The following is a 13,514-nucleotide window of genomic DNA, read 5'->3' as shown; positions in this document are numbered from 1 at the left end:
AAACAAAATGCTAGATCAATTACAAACTAACTGTTGTTACCTCTTCTGTCCACCAGAGGGGGCCAGAGGGCCACAAACTGCATGCATGCACAAGTTCTGAACGTAGTATAAGTATTTGTGATTGCAGAAGATTCATGAGGAGCCACAGTTTCTGTTCCACCGCAGTAAACACGTCCGCTTCAGGTCAGCTGGGGACAAAAAAAAATAAAAAAAAGCAGCGATATGGAGACTCATTTCCATGACTTCATTGTCTCTAGATCTTCCATTTTCCAAAATAAAGCCGCTCACTGTCTCATTTCTTCATTTGTTTCCAATACATACATGCATATCTTAAGGATCATGTTTTGTTTGATGATTTTGAAGTTGTAATGTGTAATTTAATTGTCATCTTTTTTTTTTTTTTCAGTCTGGCTGATAAGGGACGTGAAGTTTAAGTTCAGAGACAAAGTCACTTCCTGTCACTGTCAGGTTCACGGTGCAGAGAGAGTCTGGGTTGGACTTTTGGAGCCGTATTTATCATGATATTTAGGAGAAGGCAAGACAAAGACAGAGCTCACCTTCCTGTCTCTCTCTCTTTCATCGTACGAACCTCAGCGTTAGAAACAATGCCTGAATATCAGAAGCACACAGCTCATTTAAAATACACACAGCCCGTCTAAACAGAGCTCAAATTCCTGGATGATACACGGACTGCCTACCACGGTGAATACTGAAACAACAGTCTTATCTCACTCGCAGCTTCTTCAAGTCTACTGTCCAGTTTTTGAACTGCTTCATTCCGGCTCGTTACTTCCTCTTATGATCTCTCAAATCCATTTTTCATTCCATCCCAAAGTGACTTCATGTCCAACTTCAGTCCTGAATTAGAATTCTGGATCTGGATCCCAGATCTTTGCTTTTCTCGCTTCTGTTTTCTGGTCGTCACTCATGTGGATCTACTTTCGTTAAGTTCACCAGCACGTTTATTATTTCCAACAAAACTTATTTCAGAAAGCCCGACAGCCTTAAATAACTGGTTTACATCCGTTGTAAGCGTCAAACATGCTCTGATGCAAAGAGTTATAAATATTTAGCAGGGTAAAGACAACAAAGAGAGTTTTTCTAAGTATGATAATTGTTAGTCGGAGACTTCCAGAAGCTAACAAATGTAACCACATTGTGAGGGGAAATGTACGCGGACTGAAGTCTTACACAGAGACGTTCAATGTGACCTGTGACCCTTTGTGTTGTTCTTGGACACACTGAGGTATTGAACCATCCACTCAAGGTATTAAGTAATCGCCTCCTTCTCTGTGAATCCTTTAAGTGCAGGAGGGCGTACGCGAGTATCTATCAGAGTGATGAGACGCTCACAGAGACGGGCTCTTCTCAGTCAGGCTTCACGTTGTAACGGACCTGCATGTTGTTCTGTGAAACCTTGTTTGAACCTTCAGCCGACTCCCATCTTCTTCCTCCACTTCGAAACGACTGCAGAATTATTCTAACACACATTTAATGAACTACTTTGGTTTCAGCCTCTACAGATATACCCTGCACCATGAGGAAGGTTAATCCTTTGTGTTGTTGGAAACTGGTTTATTATGTTTGATATTAAAATACAGGTCTCATTATATATGTTATATAATAAGAGACAAAAACGTTGTTGGTTTGCTTACACGAGCTCTCATTGGGTCAGAGCAGCGTCGACTGTAAAGCACACACTGACTCATAAAGCTGCCATTTGAACGAATAAAACTTCCGAGGTGAAATGAGAAGTGTGTGGAGGTTCTGTTTGACAAAGAGCTGACCGACGCAGAGCTTTTTCTCCGCTCAGTCTGCTCTTCTTCAAGAAATCGGACATTAAGCATCTAATCCTGACACGAAGCAATACACATAAGAGGCTGACGCTGCCAGAGCACAGAAACCTTGTAAATTCTCTGTTTCTAGATCAGCCCCCCTCGAATGATCCCCAACAATGTTAATCGACTCCATCCTCCGTCCGTATCGTGCAACAGTCGTTAATTTGAGTGAGACGGGACAGACCAAACAAACACACAAAAATACATTCCCAAAAATCTGCTGTCCAGATGCGCTCGGCACATACCACAGCTGCACTAACGCTGCTATATGCAAGACAGTGATGGCCTGTCATTAATGCCAAGTGCCGCGCCGGATGCGCTCAGTCAACCCCCCCCCCCCCCGCATCTCCCACCAATACCCCCACAACCCCCAGCAGCGTCTGTATCCCATCATCCCACTCTCTCTTAAACATCCTCACACTCATCAGCCCGAGGTTATGAGGCTTGTGGCACGCGCGCTGCATTCCTGGGAAGTGATGCGAAACAGAAATGCATTAAATTCTCGATCTGGAATCCATCGCAGGGGGTGTATGTGAGTTAGTGTGTGTGTGTGTGTGTGTGTGTGTGTGTGTGTGTGTGAGAGAGGGGGAATGGGGGGTTAGGTTGGGGAATAAAAGGACAACGCTGGGTTAAGGGGGTCTCACTGCCCCCTCGGGTCCCAGAGCATCTGAATTTACAAAGTGTCTGAAGGCGTCTGAGGAATTCAAAATATATAGGGTTAGAAAGTTTTAGGAATTCTGGGTATTTACAGCGAATGGGGTTCTTGGGAGCCCCGGGGCCTATGGAGGTTTACGGAGCGGAGCGGTACTCTTGGTACAGTAAAATAAAAGGCCTGCAGAACATTTACCTCCCTTCACAGTATCGTGTGTGACAATTCATGGAGCCCAAGGGTGTATTAGGGCCACATTAAGAGTTCAGCAGAGCATCTGGCGAGGGAGTAGACAAAAATAGCATATCACTGGATCTTCGCATCACAGATTTTTTGCAGAAGATTAAAAGGTCCCCAAAGAATTCCTGTAAGGGTCAACGATGCAAACAGATGTCCTCCTCCGCCTCATAAAAATGAAAAACACAGAAAGTGGGTCCAGGGAGGGAAGAATTAACAGCAGCATTCCACTTCACACCAACTTCACACCGACGATCACGGCAAAAGGTGGCGAAATATCAACCTCAAACTGATTTCACCTGCGTGTCATCCCCTTTCTTTCTCCCTGTGCACAACAACTTCATGCATTGCACAACATCCCATTAGAATTTGATTTGTGTAATTTGGGACAAACACCAATGATTGAAGTTTTTTTTGTTTTGTTTTTTTGTTTTTTTTTTTAGTTTGGAGAGGTTTCGTGAGGTTCAAGGGTGCAAAGAGACGGAATTTGGGACACAGGATCTGGCTCCAATCAGTGCATCTGACTGAGGTTGACTCTGCACCCACAGGAAGGCCGAGCCAGAGGCCACAGCGGGGAAATCAAACCCATCTTTCTCAATTGTTCATTCCAGATATAAATATCTTTCCACAATGAAAAGCGGCAAGCGCCACTCTGACCTCCCATTTGTATTTTTTTAACCTTCATAGGTGAGCGGGGAACATGGACACATGTAGATGTTTATGCAGACACAGAAAATGCACATTCAATTAAACACACTTACGTGCATGCAGCATTACTGTCCACACCTGTTTGCTCTTGCATGAAGATAAATGCAATGGCACAAGTCTCCAAGCTTATAATGCAGGCACACATTCTCGATGTGCTTCAACGCACTACTGCAGCGAGGCACGCTCTTCCTAGACCTGAATGTTGTTCCCGGCCAATCAGGTGCACAGCCTGATATGAACTGTAAAGTCATGAAGCAGCGCGGTGTCTGCAGGTCGGTCTTTGCCATGTGATGGATAGTTTACGTGACTAGGCAGAAAGACTTCAAAAAGCCAATGTCTCATCTTTTCCCTCCCCCATGAACACAGAAGAATGTGTGGCAAGGCGCAAATATAAAACACAAGTTTTTCTGTGAAAAGAAGAAAGAAAGAAAAAAAAAAAAAAAACCTGCAACCCCCATGGACTATGTTGCACTCCCACCAACTCTGCAGTTATTCGGCTGTTAGTTAAAACTGTCTCTGATCATGACTGAGCCAAGTCTGGAGCTGGCCTCTGACCAGAGCATTGTTTGCCCCACATGCTTCTTAATTGCACAGAGAATATGATATTATGTTAAAAATACCAGAGCGCAGTCGGGCTACAGGAAAGCGTGTCAGCGAGTCAGCAGAGCTCTACTTAACCAGGTGAAAGGCCAAGAGGCTTGATGAGGCGGTGTCGAGGCTAGCATTACCTGCACGCTCCTGTATAATCAACCCTTCCCTAAATACACACCCGATCCCTTCCTCCAGGTTAAGAGTGTCTTTAACATGACAACCAAAGCTGCTGTTTATTACCACAGAGCAACACGAGCTGCTTTGTTTACCTGTCTAAAAAGAAACACTGGCTGAAAGGAAACTTTGGCACCTTCTGTTTACTGTCATGATTCCTCCTGTAGCAGAGACACAACAGCCTAAAGCTTCACTGCTCCACTGCTTCCCTCGTTCGCCTCGATGATCGACGAAGCTCCTCAGCAAGTATAATGATGTTAAATAGTATAAAGATCTTCAGGGTAGATTGTAAGAGCAGCTCCACGTCAGTGCGTGCAGGGAGCCGGGTCAGATTTGAGCGTGCAGCTCTGATTATGAGCGCGCTCGTTTCTGAGTTTACTCCAGCTGTTCAGCAGCTTCTGAGCACTTCAGTTACAGGAGGACACTTTGCAATCATTAGCATCACCTCAGGGTCATGTCTTATTTTAAACCCGTCGTCTGCAGATTTTCAATGTGTTGCACCTGTGTAAGGAGTGATAGGTGACGAGGCCTTCAGGGCCTGTTGGTCATGGATGTAAGTTCTAATGTGAGTGTCATTTATGGTTGGTCTGTATTAGCATCAATATCTCTGTTTGATTTTCACAACTTTTATTTTAGAAATGATTTTGATGAAAATCTCTGTTTTACATGAAAGATTGTACAGACTTCAAAGTGCTGCTCTTTGTTTTCGGGGTTTGTAAAAATCTACTTTTACTTTGAAAGTAAGAAGATTCACTTCCAGGCCAAAGTGAGCAGGTGTTCGTCCTCACACCGTCCGCCACTCCAACTCCAGTGTTTATCTTTATACTTTCATAGACAACACTTAGAGCATTGCAAATGTTTTAACTTTTAAAGGGCTCTGTGATACATGTCGTCTTGAAAAAGAAGGCAGCCAAAATTATTTAAAAAAGATGTAAAAATGGATTTTTATATCTTTTTTTTTTATTTTTATTTTTTTTTAACAATTACAAGTTAAATGAAGCTAAACGCCTCGTCACTAAAGTGCTTTTAGCCTGAACTATAAGTCAGTGAATCAATTAGTCTGATGCAGTAATGAAGCAAAAGACACAAAAGAGATCAGATCAAGGTTGTTCTCGGTCAGTTTTCAATATTTTATATTTCGGGCTGCCGGTCAAACAACGGAAGAGATGTGACGGTGTCTCAGAGTCTGATGGAGAAAAGAATTAGCAGATTAATAAATTAATCATTGAGACAGATAATGAACTATCTTCTAATGTTAAATGAAAACATGAATGAGATAATCTGTCATGATCACATTGTTCCTTTTTGTGACGCATCGATGGCGAAACAAGTTGTAAAAATCAACTATAAAGATGGGACACTTCCATGGATATCATTAAATTAAAGACATTCCAGCTCTTTCCCGTCATGTTAAAGCTTCAAGGAACATGACCGATAAAAAAAAGCACATAAATGAGCACGTTGTTAAAAGAAAGTCAAATACGGTCCGTAGGTTACTCAACCCATCTCCCTCGCTTAATTTGAAAGTGATGAAACATGCCATAAACAATAAAGTTATAATGAGGACAATGTGACAGTAATCCTCTGGCTGCAAACTCCACTCTAACTCCCTGATTCTGATGAAGTGTTATACAAGAGAGCAGGGGTCACATTTCAAAGGCTCTGCATCACTCAGTGGGGAGACCGAGGTGAGTGATGGCCAGGGACTCTCGCCAGATTTCACTTTTTTTTTTTTTTTGATCCACAATCACCGCAGCATTGTCAGCATGCAACGCATTCGTGTCAGCCCATGAGTCATGGCAGCAGAATGCGATGGAGCAGGAAACATCAGTTCTGATTACATTGCTAACTTCATAGGGATTACTACAGTAAACATGCTATTTTCGAAACACATTTACGGGCCACTTGAGGGACATCAATCTGCTTGAACTGGAGAAGAACAATGAAGAAAGCTCTAAAACATCTTGGAAATGTGAGCTACGTTTGTACTGCTTGTTGCCTGAGTGCAACAATAAAGCTGGATAAACAATTGTAAACAGGGACCAATACAGCCTCACATTTATACTCATTATGAGTTTTGTTTTTTGGGCTTTTTTTTTACCGCGCAGGCTTGATGATTTTAGGACAGATTGATGTGAACAAACAGCAAGAAAAACACAAATCTAGTTTGTTTTGAGGTACTAGAAATGCCTCTGATATCCGAGCCGGATGATGACAGGTATGCTGGCTCGTGCACCAGTCAGTGCACTGACTCACTAATGTTAATTTATAAATCCTAAACAAAAGGAGGAAACCGATTCTGCTTCAGAGCTCCAAATCAGCAGCACCAAAAAACAAGCGTGCTAACACCAGAACATGTTCAGGTCTCTGCTGTCACCATGTATTCATCACGCCTGTCCTGATGAGTTACTTATAAATAACTTATCAAGTTAGGATCAAAGAAACGACAACATCATCGCTGTAGGAGCACAAACCACGTCTGAAGAGATGTAAATCAAGTTGCCGTTCACTCATGATAAACATTTCCAATAGTGCATTCTTCACATTTTGATTAAATGTGAGAGAAATTATCCTCACTGATATGAATAAATAAATCTCTCCCTTCTCCAAAAGCAGACGACAAATAATAAAGCAGCTTTACTTAAAAAAACAAAAAAAAAACTTCTGAAAACATTTCGATCATCCGAGGAGGACTGCTCCTGAAATTCTCCTGATCCCACATGGCTCAGGGTGAATTCTCCTGATTATATCTTGTTAGACTATATATATAATGACGACCCCCTTTGGACAGTGATTTCACACTTAGAAATCCTCCAAATATCAGGATTTTTCCGGGATTTTCTGCATGTGTGAAAGCTCTATCTGACTGCTGCAGCATGTTCAGAGGGGCTGAAAATCAAACTGGCTTTTAAGTCATTTTCTCAGTTCTTATCATCGGTCAATAACAACACGTGTTAATTAATAAAGCAGTTTCAAACTAAAAGTCAGTGTTTTTCATATGCATTATTATTATTATCCCTGAGCTTGTATTTCATCATGAGAGGAACAAAAAAAAAGAGTTCATTTTCTTATGAAATGAATATTACATACTCATATCAGCCATATTTGTGAAATGTGTTACTGGGGAGGAAACAAATGTTCAGGGTAGGACAGGATAGAAAAGCAGTTTTTCATCCCACAGCATCAAATAAATGATAAGTGGAGAAAGTGAATAATCTCCAGCTATCAAAGAGGACACGAAGCCCTGAGATCTGAATCTGCTCAGGGGTCAACATAAGAGTACTGGTTAAACCGGACAGCCAACAGATGAACATTATCTTGGAATGGGTTGAAGCTGGAAAACACCAAAGTCGACCTCATCTGAAGAACTGTCAGATGATTATCACATAATTAAACTCCTCGAGCCAGTTGGTTACATAAGCATCTTTTGCATGTCATTGTTGGTGAGCGTGACTCCAGAGGTGTTTTGTAACCGAGATAAAACATTACAGCCACACTGAGAAGCTATCATTAATATTCATAAGGAGAGAAAAGTAATAATGCTTTTGGCCACACTATTTCTTTTGCATGGTTGACCGTGCTGCTGTTGATCAATATGAAACACATCTCTGCCAGGTGCTTCGATTTCTGGCTTTGAGAATCTTTTCTCCATCTGCACCTCCACCCACTGCGATTTCAGGACTCTCCAAATCAAACCATGACGTATTTACACTTACAAGGCAATATGAAAGATAAATGAGAAAACCAATATGACCAAGAATGTCAGCTGTGAAACACAAGTATGTGTCAGCAGTAGATCAAAAAGTAAATTACTTCTTTCAAAACTTTTTTTTCTTCCGATTTTCCACCTCTCAGGAAACACAAATGGAGTCAGTTTCGAGCGATAGATAGCTCAGTATTTTCACTGATGAGTCTCTTTCTTTTACTCCTCACATCCAGCTGCTGGTAAAAAGGTGAAAGCTGAAACTGGGGTTCTTCTTTAAACTCAAATCGTGCCTCTCGTTTCAGGCGAAGAAGAGGCTGGTTGCTGCCACTTTTATGTCTGCGTTGGATCACGGTGATGTTTTATACATGCACGCCTCCGAACGAAGCTTACCTGCCCTGGACACTGTGTGTCATCGGAGCTTCATCACTGATTTTAAATCTCTCACTCATCACTGTTTGTTGGGTGAACATGTTGGATGGACTTCTTTGACCCCACGCAGACTTAGACGTATTCTTAACTTCATCACTCTCTTCGGTCTGCTGCCTTCACACCTGCTGACCCTCATCAGTCAGAAGATGACAGGGATTTATAATCTTCCATCCCTGGACCTCTTCTTATTATCTGTTCGAAATGTCAGAAAGGCGTTTAAATCTGACTGTAGATGTTCTTTCTGATGTTTGTTATTTGTGTCTTTTAATTACCTCAGGATGTATTTCTGTGTTTGTATGGCTGGCTGCTCGTTTTGTCTAGGACACTCTTGAAAAAGAGATTTTTTATATTTCAACAAGTTTTCTTTCCTAGTTAAAAAAAATAAAAAAAATAAAAATAAATAAGTGAACTGGTATCTCTCCAGCAGTCAGACTGATTTCCACATTAGTCTGAGCCTATGACTGAGTTGTTGCCGTCTAAGGCTGAGCGCTGGAGCTAAGGCAGGTTTGGACACACCGTTAGACCCGCCTGCCTATTGGGTCAGCTGAGCGCCTTCTCGTGAATAACGCTTATCCTTACACGCTTCTCACACCGCTGTGGATCACAGCTATGATAGATATAGATGGTAGATAACACTTCCAGCATGTAATCCCGTTATTTCGAGGGGTCACTATTTCTCATGCGAAGAGAAACAGAACATCTTTTGATCAAAAGCCACTGAAATGTAGCAACAACGGTAAACTTCCCTGACTATTCAGATAAATATTTTTCTTTAGCTATCTGAACATCTGGTGTATGATTAAGTCAAAAGGCATGAGACTGCGGGTACAGTATAAACCACTGAAATCATAACCACTTGTCATGTGTGTTGATATCCGCATAATTCATTAAACACGGAGGAGCAGCGCCATTGCAACACATAGAACCCATTGACAGCGTTTTCAAGTGGGACATATGGTGACAAACGGTCAGAACATCAGATTATCCAACATCTGCGGCTTAACAAAGTGTTGAGTATTTTTGGCCACAAAAAGTCACTTTCTGATTTGTTTTGGAACAAAATCTCACCCTCTCCCAAACTGATATTCTTACACGCTACTCACATGTTTAGCTGTTTAACAATGGAAAACAGGGCGAGGAGAGGGCTACTGGCAAATCATGTGCATCTGGAATGATCTTAATGTGACAAACTGAACATTCACAGCTTTCACAAAGACTCCTTCATCATTAAAGTGGAAGAGGTTTCCTCTAAGAGAAAAGATATCTCCACCTGTGCTCTCAGCTGAAGCTCAGTGTAACTAAGCAAGGCTGTTACTTTAAAGAGCTCAAGGCTGGTAGGAGTGATGGAACAGACATTTTAATTCATACAGATTTTTTTTTTTTGGAAAGCAGAAGAAGAACCTTCTGATGACTTCTCACCTGCCACTTGTTGTGTTTTCCTTCTTCTTCTTTTTTACAGCTAGTTTGAAACAAAGTTTTGTGTGAAAACGTTTCTAAACAAGTGTGTTCCACTAAAGCTAAAGCTAATGCTAATGCTAATGCTTTAGTTCAGTGGTGCTTATTTACACTAATAGAACAGAGAAACAGATACAGTACATACATTTAACCAATGTGCAAGAACGTTTTTAGGCATTTTTTTCTCAAATAATTTGTTCACTACAGTAACTTTTAGTTCTATTTATATCCTTACTTCAATTAATATTATTAGATTTTTTTTTTACTTGAACATGTTTTAAGTTTTAATAATTTCAGTGATTTTTAAATTTTCTTTTCTTTCCTCTGTCATGATGCTTCTGGTGTCTTGTGTGAAACATTTTGAATTCTCTTGTTTTTGAAATGTAAAATATAAATAAAGTTGACTTGCCTGAAGAAAAAGCAGTAATATCAAAGTTTTGAAATACAAAGAAAATTTAAATAAAAACCAAAATGCCTTCAGCTCCTTTCCCTCACCCTGTCATTCCCCGTTCTCTCCTTTCAAACACTTACAGCGCATCCTAAATGTGTCTTAAATTTAAAACCAAGTCATACAAGAATTACATTTTTTATACGGTAAGCGATTTAGAATTTTCCAGTTTCATTTTATGTTTTCAATCAGTTCTTACTTTCATGAAGACAACAAGGAGATGCAGTGTGCTTCAAGACTTCAGGATAGAAATGACTAAATAATAAGGTTTGTAGACTCAAGAAAATGTTGATATTCTACCATCTATAACATTAATTCCATAACATTAATTTCAAACAGGAAACAGAACGACGCTTCACTGGTCATTGATGGAACGATAAATCACTGACAGAAAAACTGCGCTCTCCGCACATTCGTCACTTGACACAAGATTGACTTCACATGCTGACTAAAGGCTTTGTCCTGCCTCAGATAGACTGCTGAGACATTCGTTTCACTGTTTATGTGCTGGAATTCAAATGACAAGCTTCCCAGGAATCAGAGGTCCCACATGTTGTGAATTTGAAAGACAGTCACATGCCAGGCTCTCGCTAAACAGAAAAAGATATTTTTTAAGAAATCTGGAAAATATTTGTGGAATTTGAGAAATGGGACGGACGGGTTACGATGCAATTGTTATCCTTGTCACTAGTTGAAACCAGACTTAATTATCGGTCGAACAAAGTTTTTCATATTTTGACCTTCACATGCTCGAACTGCAAATCAGCCACCTGCCATCAACTGAGGCTGAAGCCAAAGACTGACTGTCGCCCAGGTTACTACCCTGATGTAAACAAGCAGAGAGGACATTTTGATAAAGTTGTATGTACTGTAGGATGTTTAAGCTTTATCTGGTATATGGACCGGAGTTCACATGCATTGACATACAAGCAAAAGCAAAGCAAAATAACAGAGTGTTCTGCCTGTCTAGTCTGGAGTCTGGTAAACATAGATGGCAACAGTTTGTTCTGTTACTTCTCTGTAAGAGCATCCGTCAAGAACACTTGGAACATTGGTTTTCCCTTGGGCAAATTGATATTTTCCACCTGTAAGTGGTAAATAACTGATTCAAAAAAAACAACACACACTGGGATTTTCCGTTGTTTGGAAAGAGTGTTAGAAGAATGTTTGGGCCTCACATTTAGACAAGCGCACATCGCTCAGCGCAATTCCTCAGAGTATTTCCTTTCAGACCAATGATGAGCACCACGGTGTTGCATACCAGAGGAGGGGAGTTAATAAAATCCCTGTGATTCTTGTCTTTCCATCTCTGTAGTTATAAAAACACAGAATGAAATGTGCTACTAAAAATAGACACGGACTGTCTAATAATATAACAGCGGTTGGCTGCCAATGTCGAGCTCACTTTGTGCTCTACTGACCCCAACCTGTGGAAATCAATCACAGCCTCATCTGTCACCGCACCAAACACCATATTGTCTTTATTTCTTGAACCTTCTTTTTTTTCCAAAAGCCATTCTTGTCACAGCATTTCAAGGGGGAAATCAGCTGTCCTGCTGGTTTGGATAAAAAGCTATTATCTGACGTGTTTGATGTCACAACCTAGAAATGATGAGATTTTGTGACCATGGAGCACATCCAGCACGCAAAAGAGGACAGAGGTCAACTTGTATAAGAACGTGAAAGGATCGTGTCAAAACATATCACTGAATCACCTGTGAGGCTCGTGACCAGGGCTGTGCTGTTGCCATGACGCCACTGTGTGTAATCCATTCAAGGTATCCAAATGCGTGACTCATGATGTGCTTCTATAGACCCATCAAACCTTTGAGTGCCAGTGGCTTTCATAAAGTCATCATAAAACAGACCTAACTTTGGCACAACTTTCTCTTGAGACCGCCTGAGGAGATGGCGATGATGATGATGAGGATTTGTGGAGGCGGTAGTGTTTGTCATTTTGGGCTGGATTGCATCAGCTGTAATGCAAGTCAGCACATGTTGTAGTGAAAAGAGAACAAACTGGAACGATCTTCCATTAACTGTAATCTGTCAACTGTGAGTTCAGGTCATCACCAGGAACTGTGCTAATTCATAACATTAAGACTGTAAAGTGTCAGCTGTGTGTTGCTGTCACGTTTGTGTTTTGGAAATGTGAAAAATGTTCATCCTTAACCTCTGGACTGGTTTGTGTAGAAACAAATATATACTGAGAGGTAACTCGTTGTTTTCATACTTTACATAATTATTTCAGCATGGACCCATGTTGTGAAATCAAACTAAGAAACTGAATGCAGATCATGTCTATATCTTTGATCTCTGGTTGCATGAAAGTTCCAATATATAAAAGATAACATCACGTAAACGTTGTGTGTGCATGAACAACATTACAGCAGGCGTTGCATTGGTATTGACAACTTGAGTCTGCACACAGCTCTGCAATACTCTGCGTTCGCTGGCTGAAACCAAGCGTTTGATATTGGAGTTGGAGAAGAAAGAAATTGAGCAGCAGCTGATTAATACTGAAGTGACTGCAAAGATAAAAAGAGAGGAGATGAATGAACAAGGTACGAGGCTACCACAACTTACAGTGTATGATGCTGTAACTAATAAATCAGGCTTTAGAGATCAGGTATTTTTTAAATCGTTACAATGATCAAAACTGCTTTCACATAATGTGTCTAATTTAAAGTGTTCATTTGAAGAAAGGGATGTTTAAGTTATAAACTCTCTACTTCTTTTCTCTTTAAACAGCACGAGGCAGGAAACAAGTAGGACCTCAGTGTGTGTTAATCCCTAAACAGGCTGAACACACTCCTCTTGTTTAGAATGGAGGGGAGCACAGGTGCGTGATCTGTAGCACTCAGAATGATTGAACCGCTCATCGAGAGCTCAGTCAAAAGCACATGTTCTTCCCTATAATTGACACTGCATGCTGTAACCACAACAACACATTGCTAATCCAAACACAATTAGACTTACTAAGTAACAAATGGCTAACTAGGACTGAAAAAAGATCCATTTTAAAAAGACATCTCCTTCAGGATTAATTCAGTGACCCTGAATGAATGGCCCACATATACAGTGCTATGCAACTAGTTGTAAGATAAACATGAAGAAAAATTAGGGGTGGGACTTTTACGCGTTAATTACGATTAATTCATTACAAAAAAATAACGCGTAATTTTCTTTAACACATTTAATCACAGTTAGCTTATCGCTGGCTTCGCGCTAGCTTTGCGCTTGCTTCGTGCTAGCTTCGAGCTAGCTTCACCACAAGTA

General features: G+C 40.8%; 1 long non-coding RNA gene across 9 annotated transcripts in view; it reads right to left on the bottom strand.

Annotated features, from left to right (window-relative positions):
- Nucleotides 1–13,514, bottom strand: part of LOC306825977 — a 51,521-nt gene that overhangs the window by 15,955 nt on the left and 22,052 nt on the right. For 3 of the 9 annotated variants that reach the window (XR_013779331.1, XR_013779332.1, XR_013779336.1), the window contains one exon: nt 41–188. The exons of the other annotated variants lie outside the window; for them this stretch is intronic. This is a non-coding gene — a long non-coding RNA (uncharacterized lncRNA). The remainder of the gene's footprint in view (nt 1–40; nt 189–13,514) is intronic. 9 annotated transcript variants of the gene reach the window in all.

Source organism: Symphodus melops, assembly GCF_947650265.1.
Source record: "Symphodus melops genome assembly, chromosome: 6".
In the NCBI taxonomy this organism is placed as follows: domain Eukaryota; kingdom Metazoa; phylum Chordata; class Actinopteri; order Labriformes; family Labridae; genus Symphodus; species Symphodus melops.
Note: the sequence above shows the minus strand (reverse complement) of the source record. Positions and strands in the feature narration are given on the sequence as shown.